Here is a 19,502-nt window from a genome sequence, read left to right on the forward strand (position 1 = left end):
TCCCTCCCCCTCCCCCAATCAAGTCCCCCTCCCTCGGTCAGCCCAAAGAGCAATCAGGGTTCTCTGCCCTATGGGAAGTCCAAGGACCACCCACCTCCATCCAGGTCTAGTAAGGTGAGCATCCAAACTGCCTAGGCTCCCAAAAAACCAAACCAATAGGTGAAGTAAGATCAAAAACCCATTGCCATTGTTCTTGAGGTCTCAGTAGTCCTCATTGTCTGCTACGTTCAGCGAGACCAGTTTTAACCCAGCCTTTTTCAGACCCAGGCCAGCTGGCCTTGGTGAGTTCCCGATAGGACATCCCCATTGTCTCAGTGTGTGGGTGCCCCCCTCGCGGTCCTGAGTTCCTTGCTCGTGCTCTCTCTCCTGGTGCATAACTTAAAAAAAAAAATGACTGTCTGCCAGGGCTCTCGGAGGTGCAGGCTGCTGTACAAAAGTGACTCAGGTGTTGACGAAAGGCAAAGCAGAATACTTGAAGATGTACAGAGCTGCACGCATGCTCCGTGGTTCTTCCATATTCACATCAAGTGGTCATTTTAAGTAGCATGTCCTGGTCGATCTTTTCTTACTACGGTCTTTCTCCTACTACTCACGTACTACCCTGGTCAGCACTGTGAATTGCCTTCTTCAGACCACACTTTCCCTGCACCAGCTCTGCGGTCTCCAACAGAATGATTTTCCTCTAGTCCCAGGTCCAGTCTATTAAAGCCCTGAGACCTTAAACTCAGTTAAGCCAAGTGTGGGTAAAATACATCAACTTCTGAATTCTCCAGTTCTAAGAGAGGTATCACCACTAACATGCTTTGAGTCTCCATTTTCCTGTACCAACATTCCACCATCCATCAAGTTCTGTTAATTCTTTTGTATCTGTATGCTCACATGTGTTTGTTTATGCGTGAGTGTGCACATGCACATGTGCACCCATGCACATAGGCCAGGCCAACATCAGGAGTCTTCTCAATCTCCACTTAAACTCCTGAAACAAGGCCTCTCACTGAACCTGGAGCTCACCAATCTGCAGGAGAGGCTGGTTCCCAATGCTCCCTATCCTCCCCCAGTGCTGGGATGTGAACTTGGGTCCTTACACTTTCACAGCAAACACCTTAACAACCATGCACCTCCCCAGCTCCAGGATCCTCTCAATTCTTCATCAGGCATCCCACACATCTAAGGTGACCACAGCAGACATTACTTCAAGACAGATCTTGTGGTAAGCCGCTCTGCTTTTACTGTAAACACTCTTTATGAAACACTACCTTCAAAGAGAAACCTGAAAGCCGGCAGATCAATAACAACTTCTCTGTGTAGTACATGAAATCCTCACTCCATCAACTGTTCTGATACTGTATATCAACAACGTATTCTTGCCTCACTCAATATCTCTTTGCTCTGGCAAGGTGGGCCTGTTCTACACAAGCTCTTCTAATATTGGTCTCTAGCTTTTAGTAACACTTCTCCCTCCTCACATCCTGTTGCACTATTACATGTCTTTCAAGGCCACTGGGTATTATTTTTTTAAAATCTAGATTTAGCTTGCTATACTTTCTAATTGTCTTCCAGCACTTCAAATCTCATGATTCAGGTGTAGCCTATTTTAAATAAACATACTAAACAAATACATAGAGAAGACAGAGCCTTAGATCAATTCCCATGTTTGTCTCCTCTCAAAGTCTCAGATCACACATTCCCTGATAGGTCTAAAAGAATGTAAGCTATTGCCAGGCAGTGGTGGTGCACACCTTTAATCCCAGCACTCGGGAGGCGGAGGCAGGTGGATCTCTGTGAGTTTGAGGCCAGCCTGGTCTACAAGAGCTAGTTCCAGGACAGCCAGGGCTACACAGAGAAACCCTGTCTTGAAAAACAAAACAGAAGAATGTAGGCTATGAATTCAACAAGCAATTAAAACAGGTGGAAGGCAAGATAGTTCAACAGGTAAAAGCGTTCACTGCCCAAGCCTAACTATTTGAGTTCATTTCCTAGAACCTCTAGAAAGTTGTCCTCTAAACTCCAGACCCGGGTGAGAAATGTCTCTGTCTGTCTGTCTCTCTCTCTCTCCACACACACACAATCACACATCATCCAGTCACACCATATACAGTAATAACACTTTGAACATAGGTAGTAAGTCAACATTAAGATAAGCAAAAAGTAAAAATAAAAAAACAAACTACTTGTATAAATGAGCATAGTTCTGCAACAATGTCAAACAATTAGCAAACTAGAAACAAAGACAACTCACACATAACACCATGCCGATGTTAGGGCCCTCTGAGAATAGAGATTTAGGTAATTTTCCCTCATAAAAGTTGAATACATTAAAGACCGCACCCTAACGTTAACTGGGTGTCTAATTTAGAACTGTTATTGACCTCTCGTTCACTGTGTAGCATGCAGGTCTTGAATTAGAAAGCATCTCTTGTTTTCTAGTGGCATATGGTCTCTGCACCTGTGTTCACCTAGCTGGGTCTGCAGCGCCCTGCAGGTTCTGGGGTTATAGTCCTGAGAAGGGGAGACTTGTCCCTTCAAAAGGAGTCCTCGCATGGCTCAAGTTGAGGACCACAACCGTGCACCATCACTCTTATCTCCCGGTCAGCTCCATTTTTCCACGGGGAAATCTAACAGGAAACTTCCCCAAATCGCAGAGCAAAGCAAATACATGCTGCTATACATGCGACAGTGACAGATTTCGGGAGGCAGACGGGAGTCATCCGGCCCCAGGAACGACAGCCCTTTTCCCTCAACCCACAGTCGCCAGGGGTTCAGGGACTCTCCGGAGATCCGCCACGGTGTCCGGGGGGGGGGGGGGGACAAGCACCTGTCACCGGGGTCACGGGGCTGCGGCGGGGCGCCCGGATGTAGCGGCGGGGAAGGCTCTACAGGGCCGTGGCCTCCCTTTGCCCTAGCTCCACGGGACTCGGGCCTCACCTGCTGGGCCGGCCGCGGCTCCGGGGGGGCGGGCGGCCACGAGCGCACCGCATCCCGGCCACCAGCTCACCAGCTTCCCGGAGGTTCCGCTCCTTTCCGGGAGGCACGCTGCGCGCGCCCGCCAACGTCACGTCACAGCTCGCGCCGGCGCGCGCACGTAGGGAGCGAGAGCGCGCTCGCGCTGGGGAAGGTGGGGAAATGGGCCTGCGTGGGGCGGGGCCTGCCGGATGATTGGCACCGAGCACTGGGCTCCCTCAGGGCTGAGGGAAGGAGGTCCGAGCGGCTCCTGGCCTCCTCTCGCGAGCCTCGTCGTCCCCAAAGACGCAAAGTGGTGGTGAGACCGCGGTTTATCTTTTCTTCGTGTTGCGGAAGATTCTAGGAGCAACACAGCCTAGCAAGGCCTAGGCATTGTGGCTCAACCCAGAACGCTATCATTCATTCATTCATTCATTCATTCATTATGATGGGCGGGGGCGGGAGGGGCACTTGTGCCTCAGTTCGGTATGGACACGTCAAGGATAAGTTTCTAGACAAGGTTCTCTCCTTCCACTCCAAGTTACAGGATTGAACTCCCGCTCTAAGGCTTGCATGACAAGTACTTTTGCTCACTGGGGCTCTCAACAGTCCAGTTCCGCATATTTTTACATTCTGCCAGTAACTTCTTGCCTTACAAATAAGAAGGTACTCTTTCTGTAGAGTAAAAGGGCCAGTGAAGGAAACCCACCGTGGTTTTGAGACCCGAACCAGTGAAAGAAATACTTTAGCCCTGAACCCCCGAGCCAAAGAAATGACACCCTGACCCTGAAACCAGTGCCAAAGAAGCACACTTTTGCCGGGCAGTGGTGGCGCACGCCTTTAATTCCAGCACTCAAGAGGCAGAGGCAGGCGGATCTCTGTGAGTTCCAGGCCAGCCTGGTCAAGAGAGTGCGTTCTAGGACAGTTACACAGAGAAACCCTATAGGAGGCGGGGAGGATACACTTTGGCCCTAGAATCAGAGCTAGTGAGAGAAATATGCCCTGGCCCCAAAACTAGGATCAAAAAGCTTAAAAAAAAGAAAAAAACAGGGAAAAGAACACAGTTTGGCCCTGAAACCAAAGTCAAATCTGCCCCTAAATGGAAAGCAACCAATTCCTGTACAGGGAAATGAATCAATCCCTGATCAGAAAACCAACTAATCCCTGAGCAGAGGTCTGGCCAGTCTGGACTCAAGGGACTGAAATGTGACCAATTCCCACCCTGAAAATCTTCTCCCTGGAAAAACTCCACCCCTAAGGAGCCCTATGTAAGCCCTGCACCTGTCCAGTTTGCTGCTGCCTTTTTCCCACCCTGGCAGAGGCAACCACTCTCCTGGATCCTTCTCTCCCAATGAATGGGGTTTGGGTGAAGAGCTGCTTTCACCAGAGAGGGAGGAGCTGGGGAGGCCTTCCACTAGCAGAGTGGAGTTGTTAGGCTCTGGGGCACCTGGGCTGCATTGTCACAACGTTGCTGGGGAAGCCCTCTCCTGCCAGAGCAGAGCTGTTAAGTTGGGCAAGCCTTACCCTACAGAAGGGCTGTAAGGGGCTACGCTTACTGTGACCTGTGCTGGTCCCTGGCTCACGACTGCCAGAATGCTCTTCCGCCCGAGCTGTAACACTCAGTATTCCCTGGCCCCTGACTGCTAGAATGTTTTCCCATCCAAACTGTAACACTTGGTATTCCTTGACTCCTGACTGCAGGGGATCCCATTCCGTCTGAGCCGCAATGCTTACACACTTAGTGAGTCTCCTGTCTTTCACAAGCCAATGGCCTATCCCGTGCCCTGGTTATGAGGAGAAATAAGGTAGAACTTGCCTACTAACTTCATGATGTGGGGATGTGTTCCTAGCTCAAGGTCTCCCCATAGCTCAGTTCGTTGCTTTGAAGTTGCAGAGTTGTGTCCTTGAGAGCGGAGACTTGGGAAGGAGGGCGTAGACCACAGATGGGACCCCATCCTACCAGACACCAGAGCTATTTTTATGTTTAGAGCTTTATAGAGGTCTATTTATCAAGTAAAACATGCCGGCACAGAATGAGTAGTTCTCCGTCTGAAAACAGAATCCTTGGTCTAGCACCGCCTTGGGTCACCTGCCCTTTCTGGTAATGTTACACTTGAAATTCTGTTAAATAAGAAATTCTATACTGCGGACAGAACAGTGGAGCAGTCCAGCTTGGAGCCTCACAGCGTCTTCTCAGATTCTGCTGGCTCCTTGATGTCCTCCACAGAAAAGAACTTCAGGGTGAGAGTGGAGCAAGGTCAGCCAATCTAGAAGACAGGGCAGGAATGCACCTCAGGATCCTAGAAGCAGCTGCAATGTGACCCTGGGCTTTGAAGCTACCCCACATACAACTAAGCTTAGCTATTCGGCAAAGAATATATTTGTGCTGGTATATTTATTTTTGTTACCCTCAGAATTCCGTTCTTGGAGAAGGGACTTTTTAAAGGTATATGATGGGGGCTTGCCGGTAGAGAAGGGAATGCTAATACAGATAGGAACCCGGATTCAAAGGACCCTTATTTGTACATAGGTCACAGGAAGGTTGGACTGCATTTTTCACAGGCTTGCTTGTGATGATTCTCCAAAAGGGGAGTGCAGTTCTTTTGCAGGTGATTGGTTAGTTATGAAGAAATTCCTGGGTCTCTGGACAAAATAAGAACCAGGGATGAAGAGGGCCTTTTCCTGCTTCATGTCCCCTTTTATTTTTTAACTAGTTATCCTGCTTCAGTTCCCTGCTCTCAGAGTTGGATCTCTTAATCTTGAGTTAACATCTGTGTTCTGTATAGTGTGTAGCTTCTGCCTTCCAGGGATTATAGGCGCGCGCGTGCGCGCGCGTGCGTGCGTGCGTGCGTGCGTGCGTGCGTGTGTGTGTGTGTGTGTGTGTGTACACAGATGGATGTGTGCCTGCAGGTTATGTATAGAGGCCAGAGGCCAACTCTGGCCATTGTTTCTCAGGATGCTATCTAATCTAGCTTGTTTGTTTATTTATTATTTATTTTGAGACAAGGTCTCTCATTGAATGTGGAACTCACTAATTTGGCTACCCTAGCAGGCCACTGAGCCCCAGGGACCTACCTGCTTCTCCCTTCCCTTCTCTAGAGCTACAAGTGCACACCACCATACTTAGCTTTTTTATGTAAGTTCTGAGAATCAAATTCAGGTCCTGTGCTTGCACAGCGAGCTCTCTGGGTTTGGAAGTTTTCCCATGTATGACCTAAGGGAAACACGAGAAGGTTAGCTTAGAGATTAGAGGGTTATTCTTTGGGAATCTGAAAAGATAGCATCATCTGTGGCACTGGAATATATAGACCATAAAGCATAGAGCAGATTGTCATAGCTAGTCTTAAGGTCAATGTTAAAAGAAGAAGGACATTTTTCATTGTGTTAGTGCTGTGGGACAATGGTCTGTACCCTGTCACTTGTATTTTAAATAAACGCTAATTGGCCAGTGACCAGGCAGGAAGTAGAGGCAAGATAACGAGAATTCTGGGAAGAGGGAAGTTTCAGTCTGAAGTCATCACCCAAACACAGAGGAAGCCAGACACCAGAGCAAGCAAGATGTGACTGCCTTGCCGAAAAAGGTACCAAGCCACGTGCCTAGCACAGACAAGAATTATAACTTATAATTACTATTATAAGTTATAAGAGTTAATAAGTAGCCTGAGCTAATAGGCCAATCTGTTTATAATTAATAAAGACCTCTCTGTGATTCTTTGGTACTTAACAGCTGCAGGACTGGGCAGGACAGAAACCTCAGTCAACATGTTATATCTGAAAGTCATCATGATAATCAACCATTGAAACTCAAAACAGAGTAGGTCATTTTAGTCTAAGTCTTGTGGGGTGTTATATACACAGCATTCCACAGTGAAGATGGCACAGGTTCCCGCTTTCACTCAGTCAAAATTAGTTTTGTAGGATGGCTGCAGCATCATTTATGTGGTGATGCACACATTTGACCCCAGCATTTGGAAAGTAGAAGCAGGTGAATCTCTGTGAGTTTGAGGCCAGCCTGGTTTACAGAGTGAGATCCAGGATAGCCAGGGCTATGTAGAGAGACCCTGTCTCAAAATGAAAAAAAAAAGAAAAAGAAAGAAAACAAACAAACAAACAAACAAAAAGTTACTTTGAGTTTAGCAGTAAGATCCTTTGAGGTGGATCATTAAGGGGTTTTGTGTGTACTTAGTGGTCCCAGATGGTATAATATATCTACTGATCCTAGTTGAGGGATATAATTGGAAAGTAGATGATTATGCCAATGAAAGTCAGATTTCTGTCTGTGTTGTACAGTGGGGAGATTGGAGGAGGACTTGCAGTTTCAATCCAGCATCCTTGCATCCAAGGGGGTCCTAAAGTCCTTTGCCAATCCATTCTGGAAGTAGCTGTCAATGGACAGAGGTTAATACCACAAAATCACTTGAAACCAGTACAAGCAGCCCATCTAGTTCCAGTTCTCCAAATCTATTTGATATCAGAGAATCAATTTCCTTTAGTAATATGGTTGGATTACAATCAGCATCAGGAATCCATTTGAATTGCCAGGTGAATCTTCCATACTCTACTTCACAGGAATGACTTCTTTGTTCCTCTGGAAAGGGAGGTCTTCTGTCTGTAGTCATCCCAAATCTGGAAATCTCCTGTATCCGTGATTATTTGGTCAAATAAGAGTAGCTGTGAAGGAGTTATTTAATTAAGGTTGAGCCCAACTGTGCACAGAAGTTAGTCTCTGCCAAAGAAGAAACATTCTCTGGCATCAGGAAGCACATCTTTCAGGAAGCTCATTTTCCTCCCTAGCATAAGGGAAGAGGATGCAGGAGGACAGGGCATCAAGCTCAGCCTCTTAGCCACACAGCAACTTGAAAGCCAGCCTGTTACGAGATCAATCAATCAATCAATCAATCCCCAAACAGACCAACAGATAGACACACACACACATACACACACACACACACACACACAACATGCTTTTGTATGTAGGTAAACTTTTCATAATCTGGTGAATGAACACTGCTGCACCCTTGACTTGGTATGTTAAACTAGAACTATGACAGACTCTGGCTTGAGTTTTTTGTCTTTTAAATATTACATATTAGGGCTGGAGCAATGACTTTCTGGTTAGGATCATGGGCTTCTCTTCCAGAGTCCAGAGAACCAGTATGGCTGCTCACTACCATTTGTAACTCCAGTTCTGGGGGATCCAATGCCCTCTTCTGACCTCCAAGGTCACTGTATGCGTGTGGTATACAGACATACACACATGTAAAACACTCATATACACAAAATGATAAAAATAAAATAATTTTTACAGATTTTATTTAATGCACATGAGGGTTTTATGTGCATGTATGCCTGTGCACCACATATGTGCCTGGTGCCCATAGAGGACAGGAGAGGGTGTTGGATTCTGTGGAACTGCAGTTCCAGACAGTTGTGAGCCCCTGTATGTAGGGAGGGTTTTCTGCAACAGCAGCGAGTACTCTTAACTGCTGAGCCTTCTCTCCAACCCCATCTGTCTTGTGGTTCAGTGATTCATGGCTAGCGTTCATGTTTCTCAAGCTTCTCTTGTGGGAAAGGTACTTTATTTTGACTGTTTGCCTAGCCATTACATTCTTTACTATGCTTTATTGTTTATACAGTCCAATGTATCAGAACAATATATCATTTCTTCTAGAATCCCATGGCGTGATGAATCTCTACTGTCCAAGATCTGCTCTTCTTACACCCTACCTCCCTTCCATTAGGTAAGTGGAGACTTTCAGTTCATGGATAGTTAGGGTCGGTGTCCCAACCCCACACTCAGGCTTCAGAAGGCTGATCCTTAGCCATAGACACCCCTGAATTTTAAGGCATCCAAGTCCCACAAGGGGAAATTGACATAGGATAGTTTGAACTATTCCCCTGTAATCGAGTCAAAAAACCACATTAGAATAGAGCCAAAGAAGGAACAGCCTCATCCTTTATCATTTCCTTTAACAACCAAGGAACTGAGAAACTGGGGAGGTTAGAGTGACTTGTGTGAGGTCCTAAGGGGAACTCAGGGATTCCAAAATGAATGTTTCCTATTTCTATTTTGGTGCTATTTGTTGACAGCCTGTGGCTATAAAAAAAATCACCAGTTTGTACAATTTACACAGTAGAAAAATCCCATGATGTGTATCTAAGGCCAGCTGGGGGTGTTCAGACACTGACCGGGGTGGTGCTAGGGTGCTCTGACTTAAGAACTAGGCTACCTCAGAATGTTCTAACTTTTAAAATTTTCACTATTTGAGGAAGTGGTTGGGATTTTTGTAGTATCTTTGGTTTTTCAAAACAGGGTTTCTTGGTGTAACTCTGGTTGTCCTGGAACTCATTCTGTAGAACAGGCTGGCCTTGAACTCACAGAGATAAGGGGTTAGGGAGTATCTTTTAAGAGAACCTCTACTAATATTCTAGACTAGTTTGTGTGATTCCACCACATATTTTAAGAAAAATATAGGAAAAGTGCCATTGTATAAAGCCCTCGTGTCTTAGAGCTGCCTTTATAAGTTACCCTGCACTGGATAGCTTCAAGCAACAGAAATCAAGGGGCCAGTGTGGCTGTGCATCTGCTAAAGATTCTAGGAGAGGATCTTTCTGTTGTCTCTTCTAACCTACGGTGATCCTTGGTCTTTCTCAAAGATGTTGGTGTCACTTCAGTCTCTACCTCACCACGGTTCGTTGTTGTTTTTGCACAAATTTCTCTCTTCTTTAAAGTTATGTTTATGTGTATGCCTATTTATGTGCATGTTTTTGTATATGTGGGTACAAGTACATGTGTAGGGTGTGTATGTGTGCATGCACACACATGTGTGTGTATGTGATTATAGAATTCAGAGAACAATCTTATGTGCCATTCCTTAGGTTCTTTCTACCTTTTGTTTGGTATTTTGTAAGAAGAACACACACACATATTCGTGTACATATATATGTATATATATATATATATGAATGCTTTGAAATATCATACACTGTATTTTGATTATATTTGCCTTCCATCACCCAACTATTCCCAGCTCCACCCACCTCCTTACCCACCCAATTTTGTCAAGGTCAATTTGTACTACCCAAATATTCTTGATTGAGTGGCTTCAATTAAGTGCTACACTCTTAGAGCAAATCTTAAAGCAAACTGACCCTTCTTCTAGCAGCTAACAATTGCCAATAGCTTCCTCGGCTTGGGATTGAAACTTTGTGCTCACCTCCCTCTTCCTGCTGGGTTTGATCTGGCTTGGGTTTGCACAGGTCTTGCACATGTTGTCACAATCGCTGTGAGTTCATACATGCAGCCGCCTGGCTTGCCCAGAAGATTCCTTGTCATTACCATCTCTGGCTCTCACTCTCTTTGAGTCCTCTAGCCTGCAATAGCTCCTGAGCCTTTGGAGGAGAGTATGCATGTATACTCCCCTAATCCTCTGCGCCTTGCTCTCTTTTTATAAAGACATTAGTTGTGTGGGATTTAGTTCCCGCTTTTACCCAGTATGAGTTTGTCTGACTTTGACTGCGTCTGCAAAGACCCTGTTTCTCATGAGATCACATTCATAGGCTCTGGGTGGACATAGACTTGGGAAGGGGGCACTAACCACCTCAAGACACAAGAAGAACAATCTAATGTGAATTGTCAGGGAAGACTTCCTTGAAGAAATTCTTCATAGTTCCATGGTTGTCTAAGTGTTCCTGGTATACCCAGGCTGGCAGAAATGAAGATGTTCCGAAGAGACACTACGTGCTTCCGTTGACTGTCTGCCTGTTGAAACAATAGACCGGAAGAAGCTACTGATTAAAGTTTGTAGCAGCCAGAGAGGAAAGTCATCCCCTGGAACTTAGTAAACTACCCTCCACTTAAACTGTCACGTCCGCTCAGGATCCTGAAGATGGACTTGGAAGGCTGCTGAGACTCAGTCTTTCTTCCTAGTGTGGTCGTATTGAATTAAAATCCCCTTTCTGCTTTTACTATTAATTTAGATCTATTAATTTCCTTATCTAAGACCGGTGACTGAACCTGGCTTGTTGTGGCGCAGGCTGTGACCTTAAGCCCAGCAACACTGGTGTCTGCATCATCATGAAGATGTCTTTAGATCACAGATGCTCACGATGTGTCTTTAAACTGCGCTTCTTTATCAGTCTAGCACAGACACTACAATTGCAGTCCCCCGAAAGCGTCACACAGGGAAACTGAGGCCTTTCACAGATAGTAGCACAAGAACTGGGGCAATGTGACACATCTGCTTTCACTTAACCTCCTGGAAGCTGGGAGACAGATCTGGGACAGGTGTGGCTGTCCCTCTGGGCCAGGTTTAACACAGTAAGAGTTTCTCCAGAGAGCATCCGTTCAGGCTCCAGTGGGGCCTCCCCAAACTGACCCCACCTGGGAAGCACTCTGTGTGTACAGCTGGCTTCCTGCCTCCTTGCTGGGAAAGAGGCTGGCCTTCTGACCTGCCAGGCTGTTGTTTGTTGTGTTTCTAAACAATGCTTAAAGTCCTGCTTCCTCCGGGGGTGGGGGGAAGGTGGGCGAATCTGTTGCCTCCCAGCGCTACTGTCAAGGGAAGCAAGAGGTTTTACATTTCTTCCGGCTCTATGCCTGGGTTTCCTCCTGTAAGGTTTATAATTGGAAGGATGTTATGCGAAGGTTAAGTAGAGGGTTTAACACATCGCAGCAACATGGTAGGCCTATGTTGCTAGCACTTCACCTGCCACCAAACAGATCAGCTACGTCTTTACGTTTATAAAATGGCATGGCGAAACCTACAAGAGCAGGGAACATATCTAGCTTGATGAATGTTAATATTAGAGGCTTGGCGTTGCCATGCAAAAGCAAAGCTCCTACCTTTAAGGGGATAAGGGTTTCTTCTGGAGCTAAATATGAGACCCATGTGACCACGGCCTGGGAACACAGATGCAGGATCCCCCAGATTCCATCTTTCATATGGAAGCAGCTTCATGAGCTTTTTAAAAATAGTAACAGAACAAAGAACTTCCTAAACCAAGGCCCTTCTCAGATACATCGCTGGAAGCATTAAGAAGGTTACAGAAATGACAGCTTCTGTGGTCCTTGTCTCATCCATGGCCCCTTCTTCCATTTCCAGAACCAGCAGCAGTTAGTTCTCTCTCTGGCCAAAGCCCAAGAAGGTTTTCTATAGGAATGAGGGTGATTATGTCACCATGATTCCATGCTGAGGGAGAATGGGCTCGCACCCTGCAGGGACTGGAAACATTCTAATTCTAAAGAGAGACAACTGTGTCCTCCATGCAGAAGATGGAGTCAGTGATGGCAATCTGAGGCCTAGCAGGCGGCCTTCCCCTATTAAATAGCCTCACAGCCAAATCTGTATATTGGATAGGACTTAGCACCCTGTACAGGCGTGGGCCCATGGCCAACTACAAGCTAGTCATGTAACCTAGGAACAAAGAGAGAACATAGTTTAATTAAGGAGCAGTAAAACAAGCCAAGGGAGAAAAAGAATGAGCTGAGATGACGGCAGCATGTGTTCCTCTGATTGGGTTGTTAATATGTGATCCTCTCCCTGATTGGACCAAGAGGGCCTATGAGGAATGTGTGAGCCCACAATGGCTTAGCTTGCGATATAGTCAGAAAAGAACCAATTTCAATCAAATTTCCTCAGTCTTTGCTCAGTTCCTGCCATAAGTCCAATAAGAAGTCTCTACATGACATGGCTCAGCGGGCGCCCTCTCTTGGGACTGACTGCTCCTGCTCTCAGGAGTCTTTCTCGTTTTGTCTCAATAAGCTTTCACTTTGTTCAACTCTTTGTCCAAGTCCCTTATTTCCCAGCAGCTTGAGAGCCACTGTCCCAGTGTGGCTCTGGTGATCTCTGATCATATGGCACCCTAGTCCCTTGGGTTAAGCCCGCCAGAGCCGAGAAAGGCTCCGCTGCTCTCAAAGATCCGACATCAGTTTGTCTTGGCCTTTTCTCATGCTTTCTATAAATTGTAAGACTGCCAAAGACACAGAGAGGAAGCCACCCCTTTCTCCTCCTATGTCCAAACTATAAACGAATTCACTTTTTAAGGCCAGTTTACTTCCTAATCTCTTTTGGAATCCAGGGGAACTAAGGTTGACATTTATAGGCCTGAGTGCTCAGGATCAGTTGTAAATTATCTCCTCATCTCTCACTGTTGCCATTTGCGATCGTGGGTAGAGAGAGCGTATACTTTCACTACAAAACCTGAAATGGGAATGAAACTTTTAAATGAAAGAATATATACATCCATTGAACATATAACATTATTTACCTACTTAGTTATTGAGTAACTAAATTGCACAAATCAAGCACAAACGCTGTCTTAGAAGATCTCCACCCCAACCAGAGGTTTCTTTTGCTGTGGTTTCAGTTATCCTTGGTCAACCACTCTCTGAAAATATCGAATGGTAAATTCCAAGAACAATTTACGAGTTTGAAATTGCACAATGCTCTGAGTAGTTCGGAGAAATCTTGCACTAGATTTCAAGAAATCCTGCTCTAGATGCGAATCACCATTTTGTCCAGTGTATCCATGCTGTGTACACTACCTTCCCGTTAATCACTCAGAGGTCGTCTCAGTCATCATATCAATCGTGGTACTGCAGTGCTTGTGTCCAAGAAACAACCCCAAAGCCCAAGAGAAGTGATGTTGGCAATTTTATTCTTGTATACGTTATAATCTATTTTATTTTTAACTAATAGAACCTCTTACTGTGCCTAATTCATAAACTAAACTTTATCATATATATCATATATATATATATGCTTTGGAAAATCACTAATATGTATTAGTATATACGTATATGTATATGGCTCAAGGGGTCTTGAAAGGTAACCCCTGGGTGAAGGGAGGACTACTGACTACTGTATAGCCCCAGAGGAATCTTCACCACCAGCATAATTCCTAAGATACCAAGAGGGCTCTCCATTACTTCTGACCCTGTCCTGACCTGCATGTAGGATCCTCCAGCAAAACCCGTGTTCTTTCTTCTTGTCCACTCTCAATTCCTGTGCTGCAGCCTTCCTCTTTCAGAAGGTTGGGGTGTGGCCAAGGTGCTCACTGAGGTACAAGGTGGGGAGGAGAGCTGAGCAAAAAGGAGGCCTCCAGGTGGTCTCTCCCTCAGATGCCAAAATTACTAAGGGTACCCCCATTTCCCAGGCTTTGTTGAAATAACAGGACCTTGTGCTCTGCATGCATTTGCTCCTGCACTCCCAGGGATGCTGAGGTTTTGCTGACTTCCCTCTGTATTTGGAAAGAGATCCTTGGAGAGGCTGTTTGATTAACTAATGTGATTAGAATCAGAGAGGAAAGCAAGGCAGAGCATTTGGAAGCTCTTCTAGAAGCCTGGGAGGCTGCCGTGGAGGGAGGCTTCTAGGCTCAGGGGCGTGGATTTGAGTGACATGGACATCTTTTGAGATACTTTGATGGAGGCTGGGATTCAGAACACATCACAACTGACTGAGCATTGCCTCCTTGGTCTGTTGTCACCAGCTCCTCGAGCCTTACACTGAGACTGGGAACATGCCACTAGAGGTCACTGGAGTTAGCGGCTCTGCACCTCAGTGCAGCAAGGGGCAACCAAATCAACACTGGGACACGGGACATAGTTTTCAGGGATAGTGAATGCTCTCCCTGGGAAGAAAGTCCACTCTTTTACTGGACAGTTTTCCATGTCATTCAGTCCAATCTCCCTCCCATTTCTACTCCCAGATGCGAATTCTGTACTAAGAAGACCTGGCCACTAATGTCTCTGGTGTTTGGGCCACCAGGGCTAAGAAAGGAGGTTTTTAGCTCCATGTCCTGGATCCAGTTATAAGGAAAATATGATTCCTCTGTGCCCCCGGGGGGGAATGTGTACCAAAATGAAGGGTGTTGCTTTCTTTACTGAAAATTCAGTTGTTCCATAATTGTGCTTTGTTTACTTCTTTCAGACAAAAAGGAGGGAAGGCTGGTTTGAGTTTGAGGTTTGGGTCTTATTTTATGAGCAAAGTTCTTTCCAGACCTAAGGTCCTTATTTTAAAATTTTATTTTCTTTGTGTGTGTGTGTGTGTGTGTGTGTGTGTGTGTGTGTGTATGCACACATGCCGGATCAGGAGCGGCAGTCATGCCATGCTGTGTGCCTGGAGCTTAGAGGACAATTTTATGGAGTTGAATTTCTTCTTCCACTTTTATGTGGGCTCCAAGGATCAAACCTTCTGAGTATCTTGCTGGTGCCCGGGGTTCTTATTTATTCTCTCTCTCTTTTTAATAAAACTAGACTTCTTGCCTGAGAGATCTAAGGGCAATGCATGACCTAATGATACAGAGCACAGTGTGACACTCAGTAGATGCTTTCTCATGATCTCATTGCTACTTCTGAGGGATCCTGGCCCTTTTATATATCACAGGGTTTAGTATGGCCATCCTTATGTGTCTTTAGCAAACAACCAAACTAGCTCACAACTAGAACTTAGGTACACAGATTTTAACCAACTATTTTTTAATCTTTGTGGAAGATTCAGAAGGTTATATTAGACTAACATGATACTGCATGCCTGCGATCCCAGAGCTCGGGAGGCCGAGCAAGAGGATCCTGAGTTCAGAGTCATACTGGGCTACATACTGAGTCAAAGTCAACCCGGGCTAACAGGATACATGAGATTTTGTCTACATCCTTGTCAAAGAAGTGTATCTTAGAAAATTCCCACCATGGTTCTTGTTGTGGAGTATTCACCAGAGAAGACTGCTCAGAAATGGATTTAAGTCAACAGAAAATCTTTATTAGTCAGTCAGTGACTACACTGGGTGTTTGAGAACTTAGTGTAGCCCTGAACCTTTCTCAGAGTGAGCTTTTAGGCACAAAAAGCCATGTCCTGGATTGACATACTTCAATGAACAAGAACAGTTAGCCAGAAACAGAACTACCAAAGCCAAAAAGCAAGGTTAGCACATTTAGAGATATGCCTAGAACTATGGACTTTGATGGATTCGGTCTTTGTTTTTATTTTTGGCAGGTGGTGCTGTCTACATGCTGAGTTTTACAGCCTAAAAGGCACTTCCATCATGGAGTCAGTTGTGCTAACGTCTGGAGGCCTCTAACAGTTCTAATGGTCCAGCTGGAAGAAACAAAATTGAAACACAGCTAAAGGGGCTAGAACAACAGCTCAGCAGGTAAAGGCGCTTGCCAGGCAAGCCCGGAAACTTGAGTTTCACCTCCAGGACCCACATAAAAGTAGACGAGAGAACCAACTTCACAAAGTTGCCCTACGATCCGAATATGCGCACACTGGTACAGCTCCTCCCCCACCACAATTCGTACAATCGTAATAATTAAAGAAAAAAACTAAGAGTAGGCACAGAAATGAATACACAGAAAGTGACTTGAGTTGTTTAGAACGATATGTTATTTTTTAAGCAGAGATCTAAGATGAGTTTATAGCTGGACTCTTGCCAACAGTGAGCTGTGTCAGATGCTGGAGCTGGGGAGAAGGGGACCGATTATGTAGCAGAGACATGTGCTGGGGAGGCGGATGTTAGGGCGTAGGCAGAATTGGGAGAGCACTTGGCTGCCTGGATGCGGAGTGGGAGAGCCTGGCTACAGACAAAAAGCCTTGGAAAAGAGAAGTTAAGGAGAAAGACACCATTGTCTCTTCCTTCTCCGCCAAGGTATAATAAAGCTATATAATTAAAATCCAGAAGTGTTCTGGCTGGTCCCACACCCAGTGTGAGAGCCTTCACGTTACAGCTCTAAGTTAGAGCCATCAAATCACTGCTTCATACACCATAAGTTCAAGGAACTTACTCTCTAGGAGGAAGTCCCACTCCTCCGCCAGACAGTTCTAAGTGGCGTTTAATCCCCACTTTCCCTCCAGGTTTTGCCCAGGGCAGCTAGTGCCATTCCAGAGCCATAGACTGAGTTTCTTCCCTCTTCCAGGGTGCCAGTTATACTTGTCAACAGCTGCTTTCACATCTTAGCTTTGTGTTCCCAAATGCCACTACTCTGACCAAACTACTGAGAAATGACCCCTTGCCTCAGCCTGCCACCCTTTCTGGAAGCCAAATGGGGAGCCACTGTCCAGGTGCTTTTCACTCAACTTCCATGCTATGCCACGATGCAACACTAGATGGCACTGTGGACAAGCCCCCCTCAGGCTAACCCACTACTACGATGCTTCCTAATCCTGTGTTCTTGAGTGACCATCTGCTGGACTTCTTCAGAATGACTACCCTGGACCCCTTTGCTCTGTGAGATGGTGAGCATATCAGATGCTTGTCTATCCGGCACCCAACCCTCCATTCTGTGACAGCCAAGGACTATTTCCTCACATGACATGATGCGGCTCTTGTGGGTTCTGCCGCTTGGAGATGTGTCCACGTTGGCCAGTCCATGTTGGAATGTATGCTGCTATGGGCACCAGGATGAAGCAGGACGGGAACCACATCCATAAAGAGCTGCTGGATGGCTGTCTTTTGTTAAGCGAGGAGAGGCTGCCTGAGAAGGGAGATCAGTCAGAGGAGCACGGACAGGGCGGCTACGAGAGCTCCTGGGAGCAGGATTTGTAGTCTGCATCCAAACAGAACTAAAGCCAGCTGACCACTGACTTCTAGTTAACCTTCAAATAGATTTTTCTCTTTGTCTTAGTTTGGTTTAAGTAGGATATCAGACATTTGAACCCAAGGCTCCTATAAGGAGGACCCCGTAAATCCCCCACCCCTCCCTTCTGGAGTGACAAGTCATTGTGCCCACTTGGAGTGGTTACTGGGCAAACACCACACTCTCTTGTACTCTCACCTTCCTGCCTAAATACTCTGTCTGCCTCCCTGTCTGGGTGAACCCAGCTTTTCTTTCAGGACACCAGCAACTTCGAAGACTCCAAGAAAACAGCCTGTAATCCTGTGGCAGTCACTAAGACTAATGTTTGCATTTGGCGTAGAATGGTAGAGTGCAGTAGTGGGGAATTGGGGGTAGGGCTGAGAAAGCGTCCAACAACAACAACCAAGAGGGAAGGCATATACAGTGGAATGTTCTGTAGTGATTGACAGCCATAATCAAGAAGCTGGGAAGTGGTTTAATTAGTAAAAGTGTTTCTTATGCAAGAGTGAAGATCAGAGTTCGGATCTCCAGAGCCTATGTAAATGTTTGTTCACCAGCCTATAATCCCAGCCCACAGAAGAAACAGGATGCCTGGATCTAGCTGGATACTTAGACTAGCTGAACTAGTGAGCTCTGGATTTAAGTGAGAGACCCTTGATTGATACATACGATAGAGAGACGTCTGGGAAGAGTCCTGTTTCAATCTCTGACCTCCATACACATGTATCCAAACTCACTTGTGTGCTCACACACACACACACACACACACACACACACACACACACACACACATACATATTCTACGCATACCCACTTTAAATCCAAGAGATGACTTTATATGAAAAAGTTAATCCTTTTCAGTGGTAGGATTATTAATAATTTCCCATTATTTTTAAGACTCTATTTTTAACATTTTATAATGGTAATTATTATATATCCTGTAGGAAGACAACTTAGAAGATATTTTGATGTATTTAATAAAGTATTAGACATTTCATTCCTATACATGTTTATGTGCATTAAGTAGATGAATTCCACCTTGGAGATTTCCTCTAAGGAAGCAATTGAAGTTGTAAAATAAGATGTCAGTATGACCTTATTTGTAAGCATGTAAAGCTTAAACAGTCTAACATTATAGGAATGACAGAATATATCACCTCTTCCAAATCAAAGGAAGACTGTCAAGACTGTACCTATTCTGCCAGTCCCGGTGGCACATGCCTTTAATCCCTGCACTTTGGAGGCAGAGGTAGACGGATCTCTCTTTGAGGGCAGCCTGATCTACATAGTGAGGCTCTGTCTCAAAAGAGAATTGTGTCCAAGTTCGCTATAGCAATGACAGAATATGAAATATTATGAGGTAAGAAAATGTAGAATATAGCTTTATTCTGATTATTACCATACCTTTTCAAATGCTTAGAAACAATGCACTATATGAGTCTAGAATACAGGTTATTTTGATTGACGTGACGTAAGGGGAATTTAGAATCTTATTTTCCCTTGTCAGCATTTTCCAAGTATGATCATTAGTCACTTATGTTAACAGGAACAAACATATAATTATTTGAAAACATGGCATGCTTGAGTGCTGAAGGAATTTATCAGTCTCTGGAGAGCCTCCTAGGGTTGGGTGGAGGCAGAATGATAAACAGCTGTCCTTTAGGGTCCCAGGGATCCACCCCCAGAGAACAGGGCCTCCAGCCATCCTTTATCACATAGAGCATACTGATCCCAATCCAGCCTGGGCCCTAAAGGTCTATCTCAGGGCTGGGGTTCCTCCAAGGGTTGGCTGCTACCTCAGAGAGCTAGCACAGTGTCTTCTACCAGCTCACTCCACCTCAGGCAGCCCCACCACAGTGGGATGAGAGAAGACTCTTCCCCCATCACTTAGTCAGCATCACTGAACTTGAGCCTCCCCCAGCCCCGGCCTTCCCCACCCTTCCACAGAATGGCCCACCCAGCTGCTGGCATGGCCCTTCTTATCTCTAGGCCC

General features: G+C 45.6%; 1 protein-coding gene and 1 long non-coding RNA gene across 4 annotated transcripts in view; one reads left to right on the plus strand and one right to left on the minus strand.

The window, feature by feature from the left end:
- The window catches only part of Entpd4 (ectonucleoside triphosphate diphosphohydrolase 4), a 36,066-nt gene extending 32,995 nt beyond the window's left edge, over positions 1-3,071 (minus strand). For all 3 annotated transcript variants that reach the window (XM_050121859.1, XM_050121858.1, XM_050121857.1), the window contains exon 1: positions 2,926-3,071. The gene's annotated coding sequence lies outside the window, so the exon portion shown is untranslated. The remainder of the gene's footprint in view (positions 1-2,925) is intronic.
- Positions 3,072-3,138: 67 nt separating this feature from the next.
- On the plus strand, positions 3,139-16,487 carry LOC126488412 (uncharacterized). Its single transcript, XR_007588683.1, has 3 exons — positions 3,139-3,259; positions 8,612-8,681; positions 15,930-16,487. It is a non-coding gene; the product is annotated as an uncharacterized lncRNA (long non-coding RNA).
- The last annotated feature ends 3,015 nt before the right edge of the window (positions 16,488-19,502 follow it).

This window comes from Alexandromys fortis, unplaced genomic scaffold (assembly GCF_014885135.2).
Source record: "Alexandromys fortis isolate MF-2015 unplaced genomic scaffold, M_Fortis_MF-2015_v1.1 scaffold_203, whole genome shotgun sequence".
Classification (NCBI taxonomy): domain Eukaryota; kingdom Metazoa; phylum Chordata; class Mammalia; order Rodentia; family Cricetidae; genus Alexandromys; species Alexandromys fortis.